Source organism: Argiope bruennichi, chromosome X1 (genome assembly GCF_947563725.1).
Source record: "Argiope bruennichi chromosome X1, qqArgBrue1.1, whole genome shotgun sequence".
NCBI classification, from domain to species: Eukaryota; Metazoa; Arthropoda; class Arachnida; order Araneae; family Araneidae; genus Argiope; species Argiope bruennichi.
In genome coordinates this window covers 88459907-88480246 of record NC_079162.1, presented here as the reverse complement: position 1 = coordinate 88480246, position 20340 = coordinate 88459907, and the positions used below count along the sequence as shown (strand labels likewise).

Here is a 20340-nt window from a genome sequence, read left to right as displayed (position 1 = left end):
TATATATATATACACAAAAGTAATAAAAATAAAGTTGATAGGAAAATCAAATTAAACCAAATAGAAAAAGAATCCAGCCTGAAGACTTTTTCAAGGGTCACCCTCAGGCAGGAATTCAAAAAAAAGGGATTTTTTTCTGTGAAGGAATGCAGACTAGACAGTCTAAAAATGATTCCTCGATGATATTTTGGTTTTAGTTTGAATAAGAAATAATTTTTAGTTGCGATTCCGAAACTATTTCCTTTCGTTTTCAAAATATTTACTTTAGATTGGTTACTTTATATATATATATATATATATATATATATATATATAATCACAGGTGTTATTTAACACAATTTTTAAGACAATATAATAAGCTGATAAGAAGAACGATTTACATAAATTTGCCAATTTCATTTGAAAACATCTTTCTCTCATTGATAATTAACAAAACTTTGTTTGCTACTTGTTCTCCCCCCCCCCAGTTGGAATCTAATTTAACAATGGAATTTTTCAAAAAGTTAAGGCAGTAAAAATACAGTTTAGCAAATGGCACTGAAATGATATTGTGTAAAGATCCTATTCCTTCATCTGATATTCAATTTATATTTATTCTTTTGATAAAATTTCTGTTTCTAGACTTAAAGTACCCAGTTAAAAATACTTTCTGTATGCAAAGATTCACAGTATTTCAATCTTCTGCTTCTTCTGGTTTTCTTGTTAAAAAATACACTGAGATTATGGTTTGCCAGCTATATATAAATTCAATTCATAAAATACTTCACAATTTTTATTAAATCATTGGCAGTCAAAACATTTTATGTGCCACACCATGGAATTTTAAAAATAAAAGAAGACTGCTGTTTATTTTATTTATTTACTTAATTATTTTCAGCTTTGTATGATTTTCAGGAAGGAATTAATTTTGATTCTAAATATGTAAAGACAAATGGTTGCAGGACTTAACACATTAAAAACAAGAGGAAAATGAGACATGTTCACAAACATTATTTAATCAAACTGATTATTTTTCAGTCAAAAGGCACATATGGTTTTTTCCCCCATATCCTTTTGTAAAATCCAATCACCTGAAAATATACAGATAATCCTGCTGTAAAGTTACCATAATAAGGATGGTCATACAATTTAAAGGAAATTTCATATATATTACATAAACTATAACTATTCTTGCTAAAGCACTAACATAAAAAAAAATTGATGAAATTTCAATTTTCAATACTCTTCAGTGATTACACTAATTAATTTGTAATTTCAAATTTAAAAAATGAATAAAAACACACATTACTATATTGTTTTTATAACTTTTTTTAATAACATCAATAATTTTACTAAACAATGCTACAAGCTTTATTATCAGTACAGGTTTTCTCCTAAGGAGCCATATAAAACTATCTCTTCATATTTTGACATAGAAAATTAAATAATTTCACTCTTATTAATTTTTATGCACATAAATTTCAATGTAAGGTAGAAGAAAACATCTCTAATAAATACATGCATCTAATTGCAACATGTTTTTCTATCTAATGAAACATATATAATTTGTATCAAATCTTGTAAACTTGAGTGAAGAAACTACTAAAATTATTATTAAATGAAGTAATATTAATTACATAAAATTAAGCCCACATGAATAGATAAAATCTAGAAAATTTAGTACAACAGCACACATCAAATGAAAAATAAATAAGACGGTAAATGTTTGTTCAAAGATGTGTTCAGTTCGCCTAAGGTTGAAAATTGATACATTTCATAAAATGGAATTTTTTTTAAACATTCACTACACATATTTATGCCATTCTGCAGAATCATCAAATAAGAAGTGACTGAAATTACAAATGAATCACAGATATAAAACTATAATAAAATATACAATAATAAAATTATTGTAGTGAGGGGAGTACATTTTGAATAGATTTCAAGAGCAGCTTCTATCTAATCATCCTTAAAAATTGGATACATTTATCTAATCTGATAAAATTAGCTATACGATTTTACCTTTTTAATCTCATTATGATTAAGTAAAAAAAAGTATTTAGAAAATGCAAATGATTTTTTTTCAATTATGGATCACCTTAAAGCAACATTTTTTTTTTTTTTTTTAAGTTTTATGATAAAATGCTTATTAAAACAGAATATCAAGAAGAAAATGCCTTTTAATAACTAAATTTTAATGATAAATTTTGAAAATATTTAAAAATAATGGTAAAAGATAAATTTAAAAACATAAAAAAACAAGAATTTGACAGTCATCAGATATTCAAATAGCACTAAATATTCCAAACAAAAGCTTCTGAAATATAAATGTTCTAAAAATAAACTTGTAAAAAAAAAAAAAAAAAAAAAAAAAAACTTCCAAATCCTAAAATTAAAAAAAAAAAAAATGCATAAACATAAAGAATAAAGAAATATCCATACCTCCTTTTTGATTTACAAGTGCCAATTTTAAAAAAAGAAATGATTTTGCCGACATTTTTGTTCAAGCTTAACAAAGGAATAAAAACATCATCAAAATATAAGAAGCACTATATGTCAATTTGACACTGAAAAAGAAAAAATAAAGTTTGAAATTTCAAATCAAATTTTGTACACGATAGCTATTATCAATTTTCAAAAATGCTCCAAACATTATATTTTCAATCTTTTAACTATCATTAACGAAATAAGAACTTGATCAATAAGTTAAGAACTCATAGAGATATTCAACATAAAAATTTAAACTTCAACAAACATTCCGTTAAAACAATAACATAAAAGATGTAGCAGTGATAGGAAATTAATTGGCATTCAGAATGTTGCTTTTTAGAGATTAGGTGATAAGTTCTATACACATAACCAACAATTAAAAAAACCATTCTTTACAAAATAGCATTTCAAAGTAAAAACAACTGCAATGATTATTCTTATATCTCAACAATTCATAAAATTAGGGAGTTATATTAAGTAATGCAAGAATTAACTTCATTTTTTTTTTTTTTTATTTAGACTGAAATTTCTTAAAAATAAGAATATTTGAAGTGCGTCATATATAATTTAATGCTCAAATGAAAAATCAACATTTAATTAAGTAAATATTATAATGAACAGTGATAATTTACATTGTATTTCAAATTTATAACATAAAAGCTGAAAATACTGATAAAAGATACAACCCAGAAGCTTATATTAATATATTATTTGGAAGAAATATACAATTTTTAGGACTTACCAGAGCATGATTTTACAAAATCTTCGGCTTCTTACAAAATTTCAGAGCTTTCAATCCATACCTTTCAAAATACCTTGAAACTGGCTTTAATTCATGAAATATTATCCCTGGATACATATAAGTTAAAGTATAAAGTAGTGTAACAAAATATGCAGATATTTATAAAATTTATGAAATAATTCATAACATTTCAAAAGATCAGACATTATAGGATATTAAAAATTATTTTTATGCAGTCCCCATTCATAAAGAATTCTAGCAAGCAAATACTATTCACTTCTACGAATTCTAATATTGAGAGCATAATGAATGGTTTCAGTTAGTATTTTTACTTCTAGGACCTGTTTTCAAATATATGTACAATGCTAAAATAGCATACATTTCCTAATTAATACATGGGAAATATTTTACACATTGGTAGATTTTACAAACGGGGATCTGCGAGAATTTAAATTTTATATTTCAAAAGATTTCTGCATATTTTAATCATTTTGATAAAATTCTGCACTATTTTTAAATATTTGTAAAAGTTAACATATCCAAGGTTAATATTTAAGAAATGTAAGCCAATTTCTAGGTATTTTAGTTTCCCTATATATAAAAACTAAAAAAAAAAAGTATTTTTCTTAATCACCTTACAAATTTAGTATATCATATTATATCTTGAACATTTACTCAACAAAATTAGGCTATTTTATTAAAATTTCAATATTAAGATGAAAACAATAGATGTACAGAGTATAGATGACATAACAGACATAGATAGTACACAGAGATAGATGACAGACAGAGAGAGAATAAATAGATGTACTTTCAAAGGAACATACATAAAAAAATATTAGATATTAAATTAGCATATAAAATAATGCAACAAATAATAATCATCACCAGTCTTAATGTAATATACTTGAGAAACCAGAGTATATATAAAATAATCCTAGCCTATCGATATAATTTTAACAACATATTGACTAATCACATCCTTAGCCACTACATCGAACTGCCAACATAAGATTGCAAATCTCTTTACAGTACAACTATAATCCTAAATAATATTACAAAATGGTTTGCATTTTATTAGTATTTCAGAAATTAAACATATTTATAAAAACTCATACAATTTTACTGAGAAATATATATTTCATTACATCAAGAAGTTAAGAGCATAAAAAAGGTAATCATTAACTGCTGTGATAAATATTTTTGTATAGGCAGTATGAGCAGTCTCATAGACAGGTTTAAGAAAATGTTTATGCACTTTATGAAATATTAGGAATAAATTATAAATATTTAAGCTTATTTTAATTTAAATCATTTTTTAAAAAACATAATTTAATTTTAATAATATTTACTTAATCCATAGATGTTAAGTAAAGTTCCCAATCATACAAAATTAACTCCTTCATTTTTAGGAACAAAAGCTGTCTATTATTAGGAGCAAACTGTCTATTAATTTTATTCAACATCTATGGATTAAGTAAATATAAACCTAATCATGCCATATTTTTATAAGATTCTTTGGATTAAAACATTCTTCTTTACAAAGGTGAAACATAAGTTGAAATAGAGTCAAAATATTATTATTATTAGAACAGTAGAGACACATTGATTCCTTACATTCCATACATTTGCAAATTGTTTTTCACTTCTTAACACAGAGGCATAGATTACATGTTCTTTTTTTCTAATTTTCACTTTAATTTGAAAAATTACTTTCCTCACTTCCATTTTGGTCAAAGATTCATCTAATGGAGTTCTCATGATAAAAATGAGGAATTTATCTAACATTTAAGATAGGATCTAATCAGTTGCTTACTAGCCTTTTATATTTGGAGTTTTAGGATAAGAATGAAACAATAAAAATGAATAAATAGCATATATATCAAATATTCAGAAAGATATCATTATAGACTAGCGTTGTGTTTAGTGAATAAATTGAACAATTTTTGTCAAATATATCTACACTGCTTGTTGTTAAATTATTTACTTCTATTAATCTAATTCTTCTGTACAAGCATTGTTTTTGCTAGTATGATATTCAACAAAAATATTTCTTTTCTTAGAATCATATGAAGTAAAATATTTCTTTTCTTAGAATCATATGAACAAGATTCTTTAGTAAAACATTAATATATATTTTGTTTTATTTACTTGTAATTCTTTTGGGATCTTTTTCCTTTCCAAAAATACCTACAAATATAAAACCTATATCTTCTAGATGATTCATCCCAAATTCAATTGATCAAAGTTAATTGTCTGCAGTTGTGTTTCTGTTAATATGTTTCAATCAATCCAAATGAAGCTTGTATGAATGTATACTTTTTTTTTCCCCCTTCATTTAGCCCACTTTCATATCTTCCATCAAAATCTTTTCTACAGTCAATGCAAGCAAAGTAAAGAAAATTTGTTTCTTGTAACAAAATAACACATAATTTACTAAGACTTTTTGGCATAAGCATTTTACATTTGCAGCATCCGTTAACATCTCGTTAAAAGATGCACGTTCCTTTGTGGAATACGTACACTGACGACTTTTTACAGAAGAACATTTTTAAAGCTGCAATACTTTCTTTATACTTTCTTATTTTGAAGTTATTAAATTCAAAGCAATTCCATAGAAATTTCACTTTAAAAAAAAAAACACCGAAATACCTCGTGTCCTATACCATCCATAAAATGCCTTGATTTGTAATTTATTAGCATCCAACAGTTAATGCCTGTTTTAATCAGAATATAATATTCTGCATTTGTATATTTTTACAATAAACTATTTTATGATTAATTTGATCACATTTTTATCAAAAAGTTAAATCCAAATATCTTTGGATCCTGATATAGATACCTCTTCAAAAAGAAACATCAAAAAATAATAAACCTGAAAGACAGAAACTAGAAATGTGACCTTGACTGACGGGTTTTCAAAAGTAATGTGAAGTAAAGTGATCATTTCCCATTTTTAAGAATAGAAATGATGATTAAAAAATATTTCGTCTCTCAGACCCACACAGCAGTTGAAGGTTAATAAAAAGAAAAGATATTCATCATCAATTCCTTAAATATTTTTAAAATACAAGACTAGCTTATGTACAATGCACACAGTTCTTAAATAACATCAAAAGAAGTCAATACTGTTTTTAAAATGCTGAAAAACAAATAAACAAAAAACTGTTCTCATATGAATAAGATTTGTTATAGAATAAGCAAATGTTCTACATTTTCTGTAACAACTAAAAATATTGCAAGTTTTGTATTTACCACTTATTATACACTTTGTAATATTTTGCAGCAGGCACTTAAATATACAAATAAAAAAGTGTTATATGATTGTTTCTATGTTGCATTCTGTCACTATCACATAAAGAGAAAAAAATCAATCAGTCATTATCCTTTAAAAAAAAAAGGATGTAATATATTACAAAAAAAATTCTGTTGAAATTCTTTATAACAGTTTTTTTCTTGGCATTACATTCTGTTGTGCTTTACGTAAACTGCTTGCAAGTTCATCTATTCTTGCTTTCAGCATAGCATCAGTATGCAAAGAATACTCAAGCCATATAAAGATTACATATATTCCAACTTGATATTAATACTACATATTTCACAGAATCAATGCTTGTATTTTTTATTCTTTTATTAAAAAGTCAACACTTCACCAACAAAATATCACACTTTACAGACTCGTAAGAATGGGATAGCAATAGACAAAATATGCACAACCTTTTAACTACATTTAACCAATATATATTCTGTTATTAGAATTCTGAATTCTTAAAAATTGCAGAATTTAAGTTTCATCTTGTACAACAGTTAAGTTTTAGAAGGAATTAAAAAGAAATATTTTAAAATTTAAATTGCAATTTTTAAAATACTCTCGGATACATCTCATTGTTGCAAGTAATAATGGCACAAAGTGATGAATTTTTAATAAATTCTGAGACAGCAAAAATCAAGATGCAAGAAAGCAATCCTCGCATATCACAAAATTTATTTAGAAATATATTAAATAAAATATTTTCTTAATTAATATTTTATATGTATGTTTTTTGTTTTTTTTTTTCATATTATTGAATACTTGAGGATGCAAAAAAAAAAAAAAAAAATCATTTAAAAATGCATTTATAAAAATTTATCCAACTACAAAATAAATAAATAAACTTATAAGAGGATAAAAATTTATGTGCTGCAATACTTTAGGATTTTGGTAAGTTATCACAGTAGTTTGAAATTATCAAATTTGTTCCAATTTTTCAGAGGTACAAGCATTTTTCATGAGGATTACACTTCAACATTGAACTCTCAGTAATAGGTGCTTGCATATTAATCGTAAATAATAACTGGTAATTACAGTCAAATTCTAATAAGTCTAAGAACTTATTAGAATGCAATCTTTAGCAAGTAATTACTAGTACGATTAATATATAAATCAGACGTTAAAAAAAATATTTTACATTTAATTTTTATATATGAACAGCAGAAAATGCTGAAAAAGAAAAAAGGTTATGAAAAAGATACTATACACCAATTGTGAAATATTGACTCCTAAAATTCAGAACTGATTTGTTGAAAAAAAAGTAAAACTATTGTGTAAGTTCTTTAAGAAATAATTTACTACAAAGTATCCATCACAGCTGAATATAATAAAACATAAAAAATATTCCTTACAAAATCGCACATTCAATTAGGTAAAAAGATTATTATTGCAATTTTAACAATGAGATTTTGCATATTTTCAAAGAATATCATTGTAAATGTTTATTTTTTAAGTGGCATTATTGTCAATTGCTTCTGATACTAATAATTGCTTTTTAATACTAATAAAGAGAACTAAATACTATTTAATTTTGGAACATATTTCTTAAGCCACAGGTAACATATGATTGTTAAAAAATAATAATGATAATAATAAAAGATTAAAATTTTATCTTGATGTAGAACTCATTGCCAAACAAAAGCATAATAATATATATATATATACACATATATATATATAACAGATCCATTAAACATTATTCCTATGGCAAAATTCGGCTTTTTTTTTTTTTTCGAAAAACACAACTCCCAAGAAGAAATAATGATTGTCCCATAATAATTTTAATAAGTAGATTCTGCGATGATTTTTTTAAATCAAACGCGCGCGCTAATAGTTAAAAGGGACAAAAAAAAATTAAAAATACAAATAGGTACGATTTACCGGCAATCAATGATAAAGCGTAAGTGTAAAATAAAGCGACTTTATTTTTTTATTTTATTTTATTTATTTATTTTTGCTACAGCTTTCATATAAACGATTTATAAATTAATGTACGTTTAATTATACAAAAAGAAATTTTCGTTATTAATGTATAACGGTACAAAAATTATAAATTCATCAGTAAATTAACAGAAAATTTTTAAGGCAAACTTATAAATAATATTTTAAGAAAGGTTTAACCAATCTGATTGATAGAAAAATAAAATTTAAAATACCTTTGACAGGATTACATATAGCTGCACTTAAAAACAAGAAAAACTCATCGCACCGCCTGTACTGACGCTTCCCCACAAATCTCTCAAGCATATGCTGCCACAACTGAAGAAAATTGTCGGCAATGGTTAGAAAATATATTCCATCTAAGCTGTACAAGTGTCACTCTCGAACATTTTCTAGAGGATATATTTATTAAACTGAATTATAGCAGTTGTAACGAAATTATTTTCTAAATGCCTTTGATGGGTTAATATATAGAATGATTCAAATACTTACAGTAGCTTTAAAAATCAATAATTTATTAACGAATAAAAACAAACAGATGTCACGCGCTCAAAAGAGATGAAGCTGGGAGCGAGGTAGGGTATAGATGCTCCTTGCGCAAAATTTAGGTGACGCCGTAGAAACAAGACATTAATGTGTTTATCCCACTTTCTAAAAAGAAATATCAAGAGGGGTTGAAAAATAATGTCATGCTCTGAGCACTATTTATTCTTTTTAAACTATTAATAACAAACTGGGCAAGAAAAAAAATCGTACGTTCTGAGTGTTATTTACACTCGCTAGGCTACAGGTGTCTCACGAAACCAGAATTTACTGGATGTAAATTTAGTTAGCACTTTTAAAGGCAATAATAATTTCAATATTAAGAAAAAGATGAAACGGGTTTTTCTATATAAAAAAAGGGTTGCCCGTGAAAGGTTTTTCTATATAAAAAAAGGGTTGCCCGTGAAAATTCTTGATCGTTTTCTTAATAATTTCGGCATATTCTTATTTGTAATAAAAGTCGAATTAAAAATTATTTGAAACTAAAATTATAAAAATCAAATCCATTTATTTATTAAAATATATTTATTTTTGCAAATATATTTACTTTCTCTCAGTTTCTAATGTTATCACTTTTTTTATTTTTAATAAATTAAGGGCAGTTTCGACATTTTTTTAAAAATCAGAATTTTTTTTAAATAAAAATCAAGATATCTAAAAATGTATCTCGGTTGTCAACTCCCTTCAAATAAAACACATAAAAATTAAATAATATCACATTATTAAATACGTAATTTACAATTGTGTCATAACAACGTTGATAAACATAGAATTCTATTTATTTTTCACAATATTATTCACCGACGTTCAATATAGAATTTTTAAAATTGTTTTCACAATATTGTACTGTAAAATACAATAGTTCGTCTTTTAATGAAAATTTTATCCAGTTGATTTTCTTGAATGAATTCTTAAATTAAATGAATTATTCAGTTAAAACTAATACTTTTGCGTCAGAATTCTATAATTTCATTATTTTTAAAAAATTCGTTGCTTTTTTAAAAATATTTTTTGCAATAATGTGAATACGATATTCGGTATTCCTCCACATTCACAATATTGTGCAATATTACCATATACTCTACAATATTGTAGTACTACATGCATCCATATTTCATAAAGTAGGTAAACAGTCAATAAAATTTCCGGAGGAGAGGAGAAAATTCTTATTTTCTTTTCGTATGCAAGAGATTTACTGAGTTTGATTCTTCTAGTAAAATAATCTATTTAATGTTCAAAGTATACTGGATGATATCGAATTCCAGAGCAACTTTAAAAATTAATAATCTATAAACTGTTTGGCATTAAAAAAAACAATGGGCATCATGCATACAGAAAGTAGGGAAATGAAATCAGATATTTTTTTATTGGGAACCAAATTTTTTTTTTAATAATTTTGAATTTAAATCCTTAAATCATTCTATTATTGTCTTAAACACACACTACACAGAATAAGATAATGAAAAGAATTATTGTAAATCATATTGTGAATATTTAATGCTCCGTCCTTCATTCAGGAACACAGATATCAGTTACTTTTTACAGCATTAATGACTATTTTTGATGTATGAGGAAATACGGACAAGGGCATCCAAAAGTTCTTTACTAATGTTAAAATTATGAGGAACACTGGCATTAACTACTCTAGCCATAAACATACTAGAAACAAAAAATTTGGAAAAAAATGTGCATTAAACAATTTTTTAATGAATGCATGATAGAAATTTTTTCAAATTCAATACAAACATGATTTACAACAAAAAAATATACTATTGGCAGAAAACTTCATTCCTGCAGAAAACAGTACTTCATAGTTTTATGTGGAAAAATGTCGCGGAAACATTACAAAAATGAGTTCTAATGCACAATGTATCCACTCCTAGCTATAATGCATTCATTAAGGTTGCGGGCTATCAGATGAATGGAAATGGAGTTGTCACAAGCTGATGTTGCTAGACGTCTTAATGTGTCTCGTAATGTGATCAAACGACTATAAGATTAGTTTCAATTAAAGGATTCTGTGTCCAAAAGACATGTTTCAGGTCAACCGCGAGCTACATCACCTCCAGGAGAAGGGCATTTAGCTCTTTCGGCCCGAAGGAGAAGAAGCTTTATTATGATTCAGCACATGGCAGATCATTCTGCGGCAACAGACACAAGAATCTCCACTACTACAGTTCGAAGATGTCTTCAGAATACAGGTCTGTATGCAAGACAACCAGTTCTGTGTCTTTCCTTGAAGCCAGGACACAGAGCTGAACGTTTACGTTGGGCGAGCGATCACATATCCTGGACCAGTCAGCAATGGACTTCTGTGCTTTTCACAGATGAGTCCAGGTTCATGGTGTAAATTGAGAATGATTCAGGCCATCGTTATATAATCTGGAGGGAGTAACACACTAGATACAGCCAATCCAATATTATTGAAAGACACAGTTACAGGTGATGGAAAAATGGTTTGGGAAAGGATCTCTCTCGGTGATAGCACTGACTTGCATGTGTTCCATGGGGGGAAGTTCCATCAATGTGAGATATCGAGACGAGATCCTTAATTAATATATCCGCCTATTGCTATTGGTTGCAATTTTCTTCTGATGAACGAACAATACGCTCCTATGCCGATTTCGACTTATTAAGGACTATCTTGAGGGTCAAGGCATACAGCGAATGGAATGATTAGCTCGATGCCTAGACCTGAATTAGGTAGATCATCTTTGGGACTAACTTGAGAGACAGATTGCTGCTTTAAGTCCTCCTTCAAAGTCGTTAGATGAGCTAAAACAAGGGTTATTCCGTGTCTAGTCTTCGTTTCCCATTTCGGTGAACGATAACTTAATTCTCAGGATGGAAAGTAGATGCCGCCAATGCATTGCAGTTAGGGGTGGTCACATTACTTATTAGAACTCCTCTTTGTAATGTTTCCGTGTCATTTTTCCCACATAAAACTGTTATGTACTGTTTTCTGCAAGAATGAAGTTCGCTGCCAATAATATATTTTTTGTTGTAAAACATGTTTCTGTTGAATTTAGGAAAACTTCTATGTTGCATTCATTAAAAAACTGTTTAGTGCATATTTCATTCGAATTTCTTGTTTCTATGTTCATTCATTTTCAAATTAATCACAAAATACAGGTTCTACTCTAATTTTTGGAGGCCGGTGTATATAAAAACTAAAAAATGCTAAATGATTTCGAAAAAGCAATAATACTTTTACTGTCCCATGTATATAAAAGTTATTCTTTTTGAACGATTATCATAATCAAAACTCGCATTTCAAGGTATCGCTGGTTTAGTAGATAAGCCGCTTTCAGCAACAGTCTGTTTGAATCTCAACTTCTCAACATAAGTGGAAAATATAAGTGCAAAGAATTTAGTGTAAGAAAATAATTAAGAGATATGGTAAAAATTTGAAAATTTTTTCATACTCAAATTGGTAATTAGAATTCATTTTTGAAATCTTTAAAGTATTGGGAAGTAATTTGTTGAATACCAGGAAAATTGTATTTTATAGTCGTCAACATAAACAATGGAACACCTCTGTAACTGTTATTTATTATCATGTTAGTTACGGAATCAAATTTAATTGAATTTATGAATAATTAAGTTGGGAAAATATTGCAATAGTCATGAAGTATATAATGCAATAGTCATGAAGTAATATACATGTTTATCAAGGATACATTAACAAATTACAAAACTCCAGTACTTTAGAAAGGGTATGAAAAATCGATTATTCTATAGCCTATTCTATAAATTCTATAACCAAAACATATAAAAGTCAAATTAAATAAAAGTGTATAATAAACTATTTTAAAGGAGATTCTCAACTGACTAACGAAGGCTAAAAATGCTATGCTATTCATCTTTTAACATTTTTTTTTCTTATCAAAAACCATGGTAACAGCAACACTCAAGTGAAAAGTATATATATTTTAAAAAACCGATTTCTTTTTTCCTTTGGAGTTTCTTATTCTAAACAGCTAAAATGATTCAATTTTATTATTTATCATCATAAGATAACCTTGGATTCAGTTCTAATATTTTCTCTGTCAAATTTATTTTACATTTTCACTCGAAATATATCCCCCAGCGATTTTACATCTTTTAAAAAATTCTAGTTTATTTTTCACATGTGGCAGGATGGTTAAAAATACACTGAGCTTTACAAATAAACTGATTGATAACTTTTTAAACATGTGAAAGAACTCGAAAATTGATTGAAATTGCATTCAAACCCTCTATTTAAGGATATTTGATATAAATAATGCATCAGAGCAAAAATTTCTGATGAAATAAAACTGTTTTAAATTCTTCTTAAATAACATGCTTATGCTTTAGATGAAACAAACAGATAAATTGTTTAAAAACTTTTTGCAAAGGAAAAAAGCAAATGATTAAGTATTCACAAGAGTCGTCGACGTAGAGGTGTAGTTTCAAACTAGTGTATAAACCTGGGTTTACCAGGAACAATTAGCAATTAAAGTAGAAGTTTCCAAGCTTTTAAACATCGCAATCCACTTCAACCTTGGCCTTGATGATTTTTCTTTTTGGAGAACAGCACACATATTTCCAAAAGAGGTTTTATGGGCCCGAAAGGAACTTTAGTTTAACAAAGAAGTCAGAAACTCACCGTGTTACCCCTTTGCGAAGTAAAATCATTTACAAGTGCTAGTCTCAGGATCCTGAAGTAAACAGTAGTTCAAATTTTTGTGATTTTATATTCGCTTCGGAAACTTCCCTTAGTTAGCGATGAATTTCAGATAGGAATGTTTTCTTTAAACGCAAACACTTCAACATATTTCGCCCTCAATCTTTGATCATGTATCTATCAACGCCGCCATCATCTTCTAACAGAAGCAATCAAACCTCGCTGAACGAGCACCTCGTATAATGAGCAATGCGCATAACGAGCAAAACAAAATGTAAAAAGTGAGGCCCTTGTTGTTGTTGTTTCTAATGGCACTTGCCATGGACAAGCCCGCTGTCGAAGACAGCCGATTTAAGCCTCAAGGGGAACGCCTCTTGTTTAAATAGTAGCGCCATCTAGGGCCAAGAGTACGACTTAGCTACACACACGTCACAACCCTTTTAAGGGGTGGACTTCATTCACGCATTTCTTTCACTCAACCACAGATCGTAATTTAGACCTGAATCAGAGAACAATCACCCCTGATCCAGTACACCCAGTGGTATTACTCTCGACATGGAGGACTTTGTGCCCACGACAGATTTAACGCGCGTCAGCCACCAAGCACGCGGGGAATCTTCGGCCGGCGGGGTTCGAACTCGCAACCTAAGGGACGCGAATCCGACGATCTATCCAACCAGGCTATCCCGGCCTTAAAAGAGGCCCTTAACGAGCGATATTTAGCAGAAGGAGTGGCGAGAGGACATTGTAACCTCACATGCTGGATTGGCTTGTATCAGTCTGTGTTGAACGCCTATTTGAAGAGAATCCTTATATCAACATGGAAGTTTTGGCCGGATAACGCTGTCGAACGCAACTCCGAGGGTTTGAGCAACGAGCTCCGAGGAGAGGATTGCAAACGACTTCAATGAGCTGTAGAAGAATTACCCAGAAATACCGAAAAAGCGTATGGAAATGCGTTCTTTGTCACCTCAAAAAGCTACGGAGAAAATTTGGTCAAGAGACGCAGCAGAGCCTTCTAAACAGGTAAAGGAGATGCTGAAAGTATGGGAAATTTTTTTATCGTATGTTGAGATAAATCATTCTGATAAGGCAGTAGTTATGCACGTTACAAATTAATTGAACGATAATGTTGTGTCTCATTTTCGTTTACATTTTATTTTAAAAGAGTAACCAAAGTCAAATGTCTTTAGACAATTTTCTTGTAAACAAAAGCTGGCATTATAAATAATATATTACATTATTTTAAAATTTTTTTTGAATGTTTTTTCGGAGATTGAAACGCATTGTCTTATTTTACATGGAATCCTATGGAAAAAATTGTTTCACTTAACGCTACGGCACATCTAGCTCCATCTAGCGATTGCGTTTGAATGCTGTAATCATCTATTCTATTCAGAAATGCAATTCAACTCAAATAGCAAGCAGGTATCCGTGAGAGCTTATGTTACCTTCCTTTTCACCCGCCTACTCATATTTAAAGTTGAGAATTATACAACTGAATTAGATTGGCCTCTGTGATGTGGAAATCTGCAATTTTTTTCTAAAATCATTATATAAATATATTGGAAGGTCTTATAAAAATAACATTTTTTTTTCGACAATTTATTTAGCCATCAATGAATTTTTGATTCGAATGATCTACCAGTTAGAAAAGGTAACAGTAGTTTAAAAAAAATTATTATTGCCTTGGTAATTTTTTCTTTAAGTTTTTTTGTTGTTGTTGTTGTTGTCGTGCGACTATTTTAAGCCAAACTTTGCGCAGTAGCTTCTGAGGACAGAAGTCTGACTTCTATCTCAAATGAAGACAGCACACACACACTCGCTTGCACAACCCCTTTTTACAGGGGGGCTCATTCACGCACCTCACAGAGAGAACACAAGGAAGAGAACAACAATGCCGAACCAGAACTCGAACCCGGAACGCCTAGATCCCGGGGAAGACGCGCTACCCCTAGGCCAGGACGCCGGCTTTCTATGAGTATAGAAAGGAATAAAAATAAAAGAACATTTCATAACTGAGAACTTTATTGAAACAGCGCATAAAAACAGTCCAACTTACGCTGCTGATTTTTATTATTTGCTTAGATTCAGTTATATGAGAATTTGTTGATTTCCATATTTTTTTTTTTTTTTTTTTTATCAATCAACAGGTGTAGTTTTCAACTAACTGAAATTATTATTTTAGTTTTTTATGCTATTTTTAAGTTTGTTAAGAAACTAGAGGTTGCAGAATATGAATTTAAATAATATAATAGTCACATTTATTTGTATTTTTATCTTCTAAACTTATTATTTATTATCTTAAACTTATTATCTTCTAAACTCTCTTGAAAATATGTATTAAAGGAATTTATTTGCATTACTTCATTGGTCTAGCTAACTTTTAAGCTAAGCTGCTTGTATTTTTAGTTTTTCTCTTTTCGATGTTATTTATAATAGCAAATAACAGCTTGTAATAGTAGTTTTCAAATTAAGCTCAAAATAATTTATGAGAAATGTAAAAACACGGGAATTTATTTCTGATATATATTGTAAATCATTTTATATTCAATATATTTTCTAAGTACTGATAACAAATTTAATTAGTTTTTTCCAGGGCTGGTTTAAGCCTTCTAGAATATTTTTGGTAATATAAATTTCGGGGTGGCGTATCTCTCCCAACTTTAAAATTATATATCTTTTTATCGATTTTAATCTTTATATAAGTAGCTATAAATAGCAAATTTTGACCATCTGATAGAGCAAAATATTTAATTGGAGATCATTTTTTAAAAAAAGAGTTTGTTTCTGCATATCGTGTACAAAAAAATGCGCTATTAAACTTCAAAAGTAATTTTAAGCAAAATAGTAAAAGCTTTTTTAACGCAATCTAAATATTTAAATACAAAATCGGGCATTTGTTTTCAAATTCTAAAGCACCATAATTTTTTTTAAGAATTACAAAACATAAAACATGCAAATAATTACTAGAATAATGATGTAAAGTTTAAACACTACCTGATTTCAGTTTGAATAAGTTCGATTGCATGACTTCTATAAATACGGAATTATTATCATTATATTTAAAAAAAATACTTTATTACGAATTTATAAAAAAAATATTTATAAGAAAATGCAAAAGGAAATGACTCGGAAGATATCCTAAAAATATTTCGGAGTTTCGAAGATCCCTAAAGTACCTAGACAATAGCCTGTTTTCCCTAATTAATAATCCGGTTCCGGTTTTTCATTCTCAAGTTTATATGCGATCGGTTCATTACGGAAAGCAAATTCATTTAATCAAACACGTTTTTAATTTCTCATATATGAAGTATTCAAAGAGAAACTACTGTAATCATCAAAAAATTTGACCTTGAGATTTTGACGTATCGTTACGTTTCAGACTCCCCCCCCCCCCCCCTCTCCGAGTTCGAAAATCATATTTTTGTAATTGAATCCTCCTATGAATATAACTTAAAAAACCTTTTGAACTAAATGGATGAAATTTAATATATGGACTTAAAAACATTAATAGATTTCTATCACATTTTGAACGATATCCCTTCAGAGAAAGGCTGTATATCCGGCCTGTCCAAATACAAGTGAACACGATAACTGCAAAACGTAAGGAGCTAGATAGGTAAAATTTGGTACACAGGTATAGCACCCAAAATTAACTGAAAGCCCCTAAATTTAAACCACATTTATCAAAGTGCTGACTGTCTGTTGGACTATACTTTCATATGCACGTGAATGCAATAACTGAAAAATGCGACTACTTAAGTAAATGAAATTTGGTATATGATCTTGAGACTACAATTGTAGTTCTATGTCAAATTTTGGCTTCAACTGGTCGGAAAAAAGATTTGAATGCATATTCGATTTTCTGGAAGTTGTGTATTAAGTGAATATCAGAAATTAATCCCCAAAGGTCTCCAGACTCAGTAAAAATATTCGATTCATACTACAGATCAATATTTCGCAACTATTGCTCGCCAATTGCATGCAATTAGTAATACGCAATCACCGTATTTCTTTTACAATGAAACACATAACTCTCATGTGTAGAAATAAAAATATGAGCTCTGAAAAATCTGAAATAAAATATCTAAAAATCTTTTGGTATTCATGGTCTTGTCCAAAGCGAGCAACTTTATGAGGGGGGAGGGGGATAATTAGAGGAGGAGGAGGACCTTTATTAGAGGGTATGCGAGAAAGTTTCGGGAAGACCATTCTCTTTGGTTTTATTAGTCAGAAAACAAAAATAAAAAGGAAAATATGGATGAACTTTTCTTGGAAATCGATATCTAACGGAATTCTATTCTAATAAAAACTGCGTTCTTTAATCAACACCTAACTTTTACTTTTAAGAATTTAAAAACCAAAGTGAATGTTTAAATCCTATTAAAAAAATACACTGTCAGCCTTGTTCTCAATTTTTATTGAAATAGAGTTAGAACTTCCCCATTTTCAGAAAAGTAACACACTGATAAACTCCTACCCGCGCCCCCTCAAATTTACTTAATTAATTAACAGATCCATAACCGAAAAGAGGGTTATTACTTCAAGAAATTAAAGTAGAACATTTGTAGAGTTATGTTACTGTATTGTTCCATAACACATCCTTTAATTATAGCGTAGTTGTCTAATTTTGCGCTTGCACTGAAGATTAAATACCGTTGAAAATTAGCCAAGCGATGCTAATTATTCGCTCCGACAAAATTAATGAAGACATTCGTATTTTTACTGCGAGCCCTGTTGCCATAACAACACGCGATGAATACTTCTGTTTTTCAAAGCTAGAAATCTTTTGTATTAAGATAATATTTCTCAGAGCTCTATTTTTTTAATAAATTTGGTGCGTTGATTAAGATGTTGGAGTTTTAATGAAATTACGACAAAAGAGTCGATACATTTATACAAGCACCTAAATCATTTATTTAATGGCGTCAGAGCGTGGGACGATGGAAAATAAAAATGTCGTCGCCAGATAAATCAAAAACGATTTAATTTTAATTAGATTTCCTTAGATAAAAATGACAAAGTGCAAGTGCAGTAAAATAATCTGTATCATGAAATGGTCGGTATACTGTTTCCTTGCTATAATTTGATTTTTCAGAGAAGGTATTAAATGAACAGAATTAATTATTTCAGTTAAAGAGTGAGTAATCGAATAAATATACTATAAGAATAGTTTCAATTATTTTAAGATTTTTGCGTTTTTGGAATGAAAAAGTTTATCAAAATGCTCTTAATTTGATGGCTGTGGAAATTTTAATGATTAAACTAAAAACTAATTTTCTCTGAATATTAGTAAGGGCATTTTTAATACTTTATGTACATTATTGGAAAATGTATTTCGAGACTATAATTAGTACTTTATTTACTGTTGATTAATAACTAAACATAGACATTTAATTAAACATAACGTTGCATTTGCCTCTTATGGAATAGACAATCAGTTTAAGATGCATTTAATGGCAAGTTTCGATCAATTTTTTGTGGTCGGATTCTATTTTGATAAATACAAAGGTACAGTTTGAATGAATAGTCAACATTTAGAAATATCATGAAAAACTCTTGCTGGTAAAATATTTACTGATGTGATAATTGGGTTTTATAGAAAATTACCGAAATTATTATTACAAACTTTTATTTGTTTCACGTTCATAAAGATAGAATTTTGTAACTGATTTTTCACTCACTGCTCGAAATACTTAATTTTTTTTAAATATTGTGTAGTTGTGTGTTCCCGATAATAATAAAATATTTTAGTATCTTCATGATTTTATTACTAGTTGATCGATTAATTTTGATTAAATTTTGAGCTCATATATTAGGTGTCATTAAAAAGTGAATCCAAGAAAAATTAAATTGAATTGAATCTCATAACATTCTTAAAAATGACTTACGAGATATATAAATGTATGGAGAAAAAATTATAAAAATAAAAAAATTAAGTATTCGTTTTTAGTGTGTTTTAATTAAAAATATGGAGATTAAAACTAAACCGTAAAAGCATTAGTTGCAAAATACAATCCTTTAAAAAAGAAATATATGATGAAAAGAATTAAAATCCCATTTAGAGGAACTTCTATCAGCGGATCATACTTGGAGATTTTTTTCTTTTGATATCAATATTTTTGATTTAAAAAATATTTTTCTCAACGTTTTGATAAAAATGCTTTTTAAATTTTAAGTTTGGACCGTTAATCAACTGCGGGGAACACTAGAAAACTCGACATGAGAAAACAAGCGAAACAGAAGGGGGGGGGGATGGGGAGTGTGTATTTGAAAGCAATTTCAAACTTTTTGACTTAAAATGTGCTCAATTCTGCTTAGAGTTGCAAGGAATTTTTTGGTTAATAATTTGGTATGCATGTTTAAATATTTTACATGTACATTAGTCATATTGTATCATATTTTAAATATTTTCGTAGATTTTATTTTTATTTTATTTATATTCGTAGTATTATGAATTTTACGGACATCCATCCGCCCTAAATCAATCAATTAAATTAAGGATCTACTAATATATGAGATTACTAATGTATATGAAACACGTTCGTACAAATCAGCGTATTTTATAATATGTATTATTGTTAACATACATCAAAACATCACTATTACATGTTCTATGTCAAATTAGCAATCGTGATCTACTGTTTAGTTTAGTTATATTAACGTCCCGTTTTAAATCAACAC

The 20340-nt window shown here is 28.5% G+C and overlaps 1 long non-coding RNA gene across 2 annotated transcripts in view; it reads right to left on the bottom strand.

Moving 5' to 3' along the window:
- LOC129958477 (uncharacterized) overlaps nucleotides 1-8763 on the bottom strand; it is a 32233-nt gene extending 23470 nt beyond the window's left edge. The window contains exons 1-3 of one of the 2 annotated variants that reach the window (XR_008783225.1): nucleotides 8678-8743; nucleotides 3212-3318; nucleotides 2422-2546 (exon numbers count right to left, since the gene is read on the bottom strand). This is a non-coding gene — a long non-coding RNA (uncharacterized LOC129958477). Of the gene's footprint in view, nucleotides 1-2421; nucleotides 2547-3211; nucleotides 3319-8677 lie in introns of both variants that reach the window. The other variant, XR_008783226.1, reaches the window with a different exon arrangement.
- Between the last annotated feature and the right edge of the window lie 11577 nt (nucleotides 8764-20340).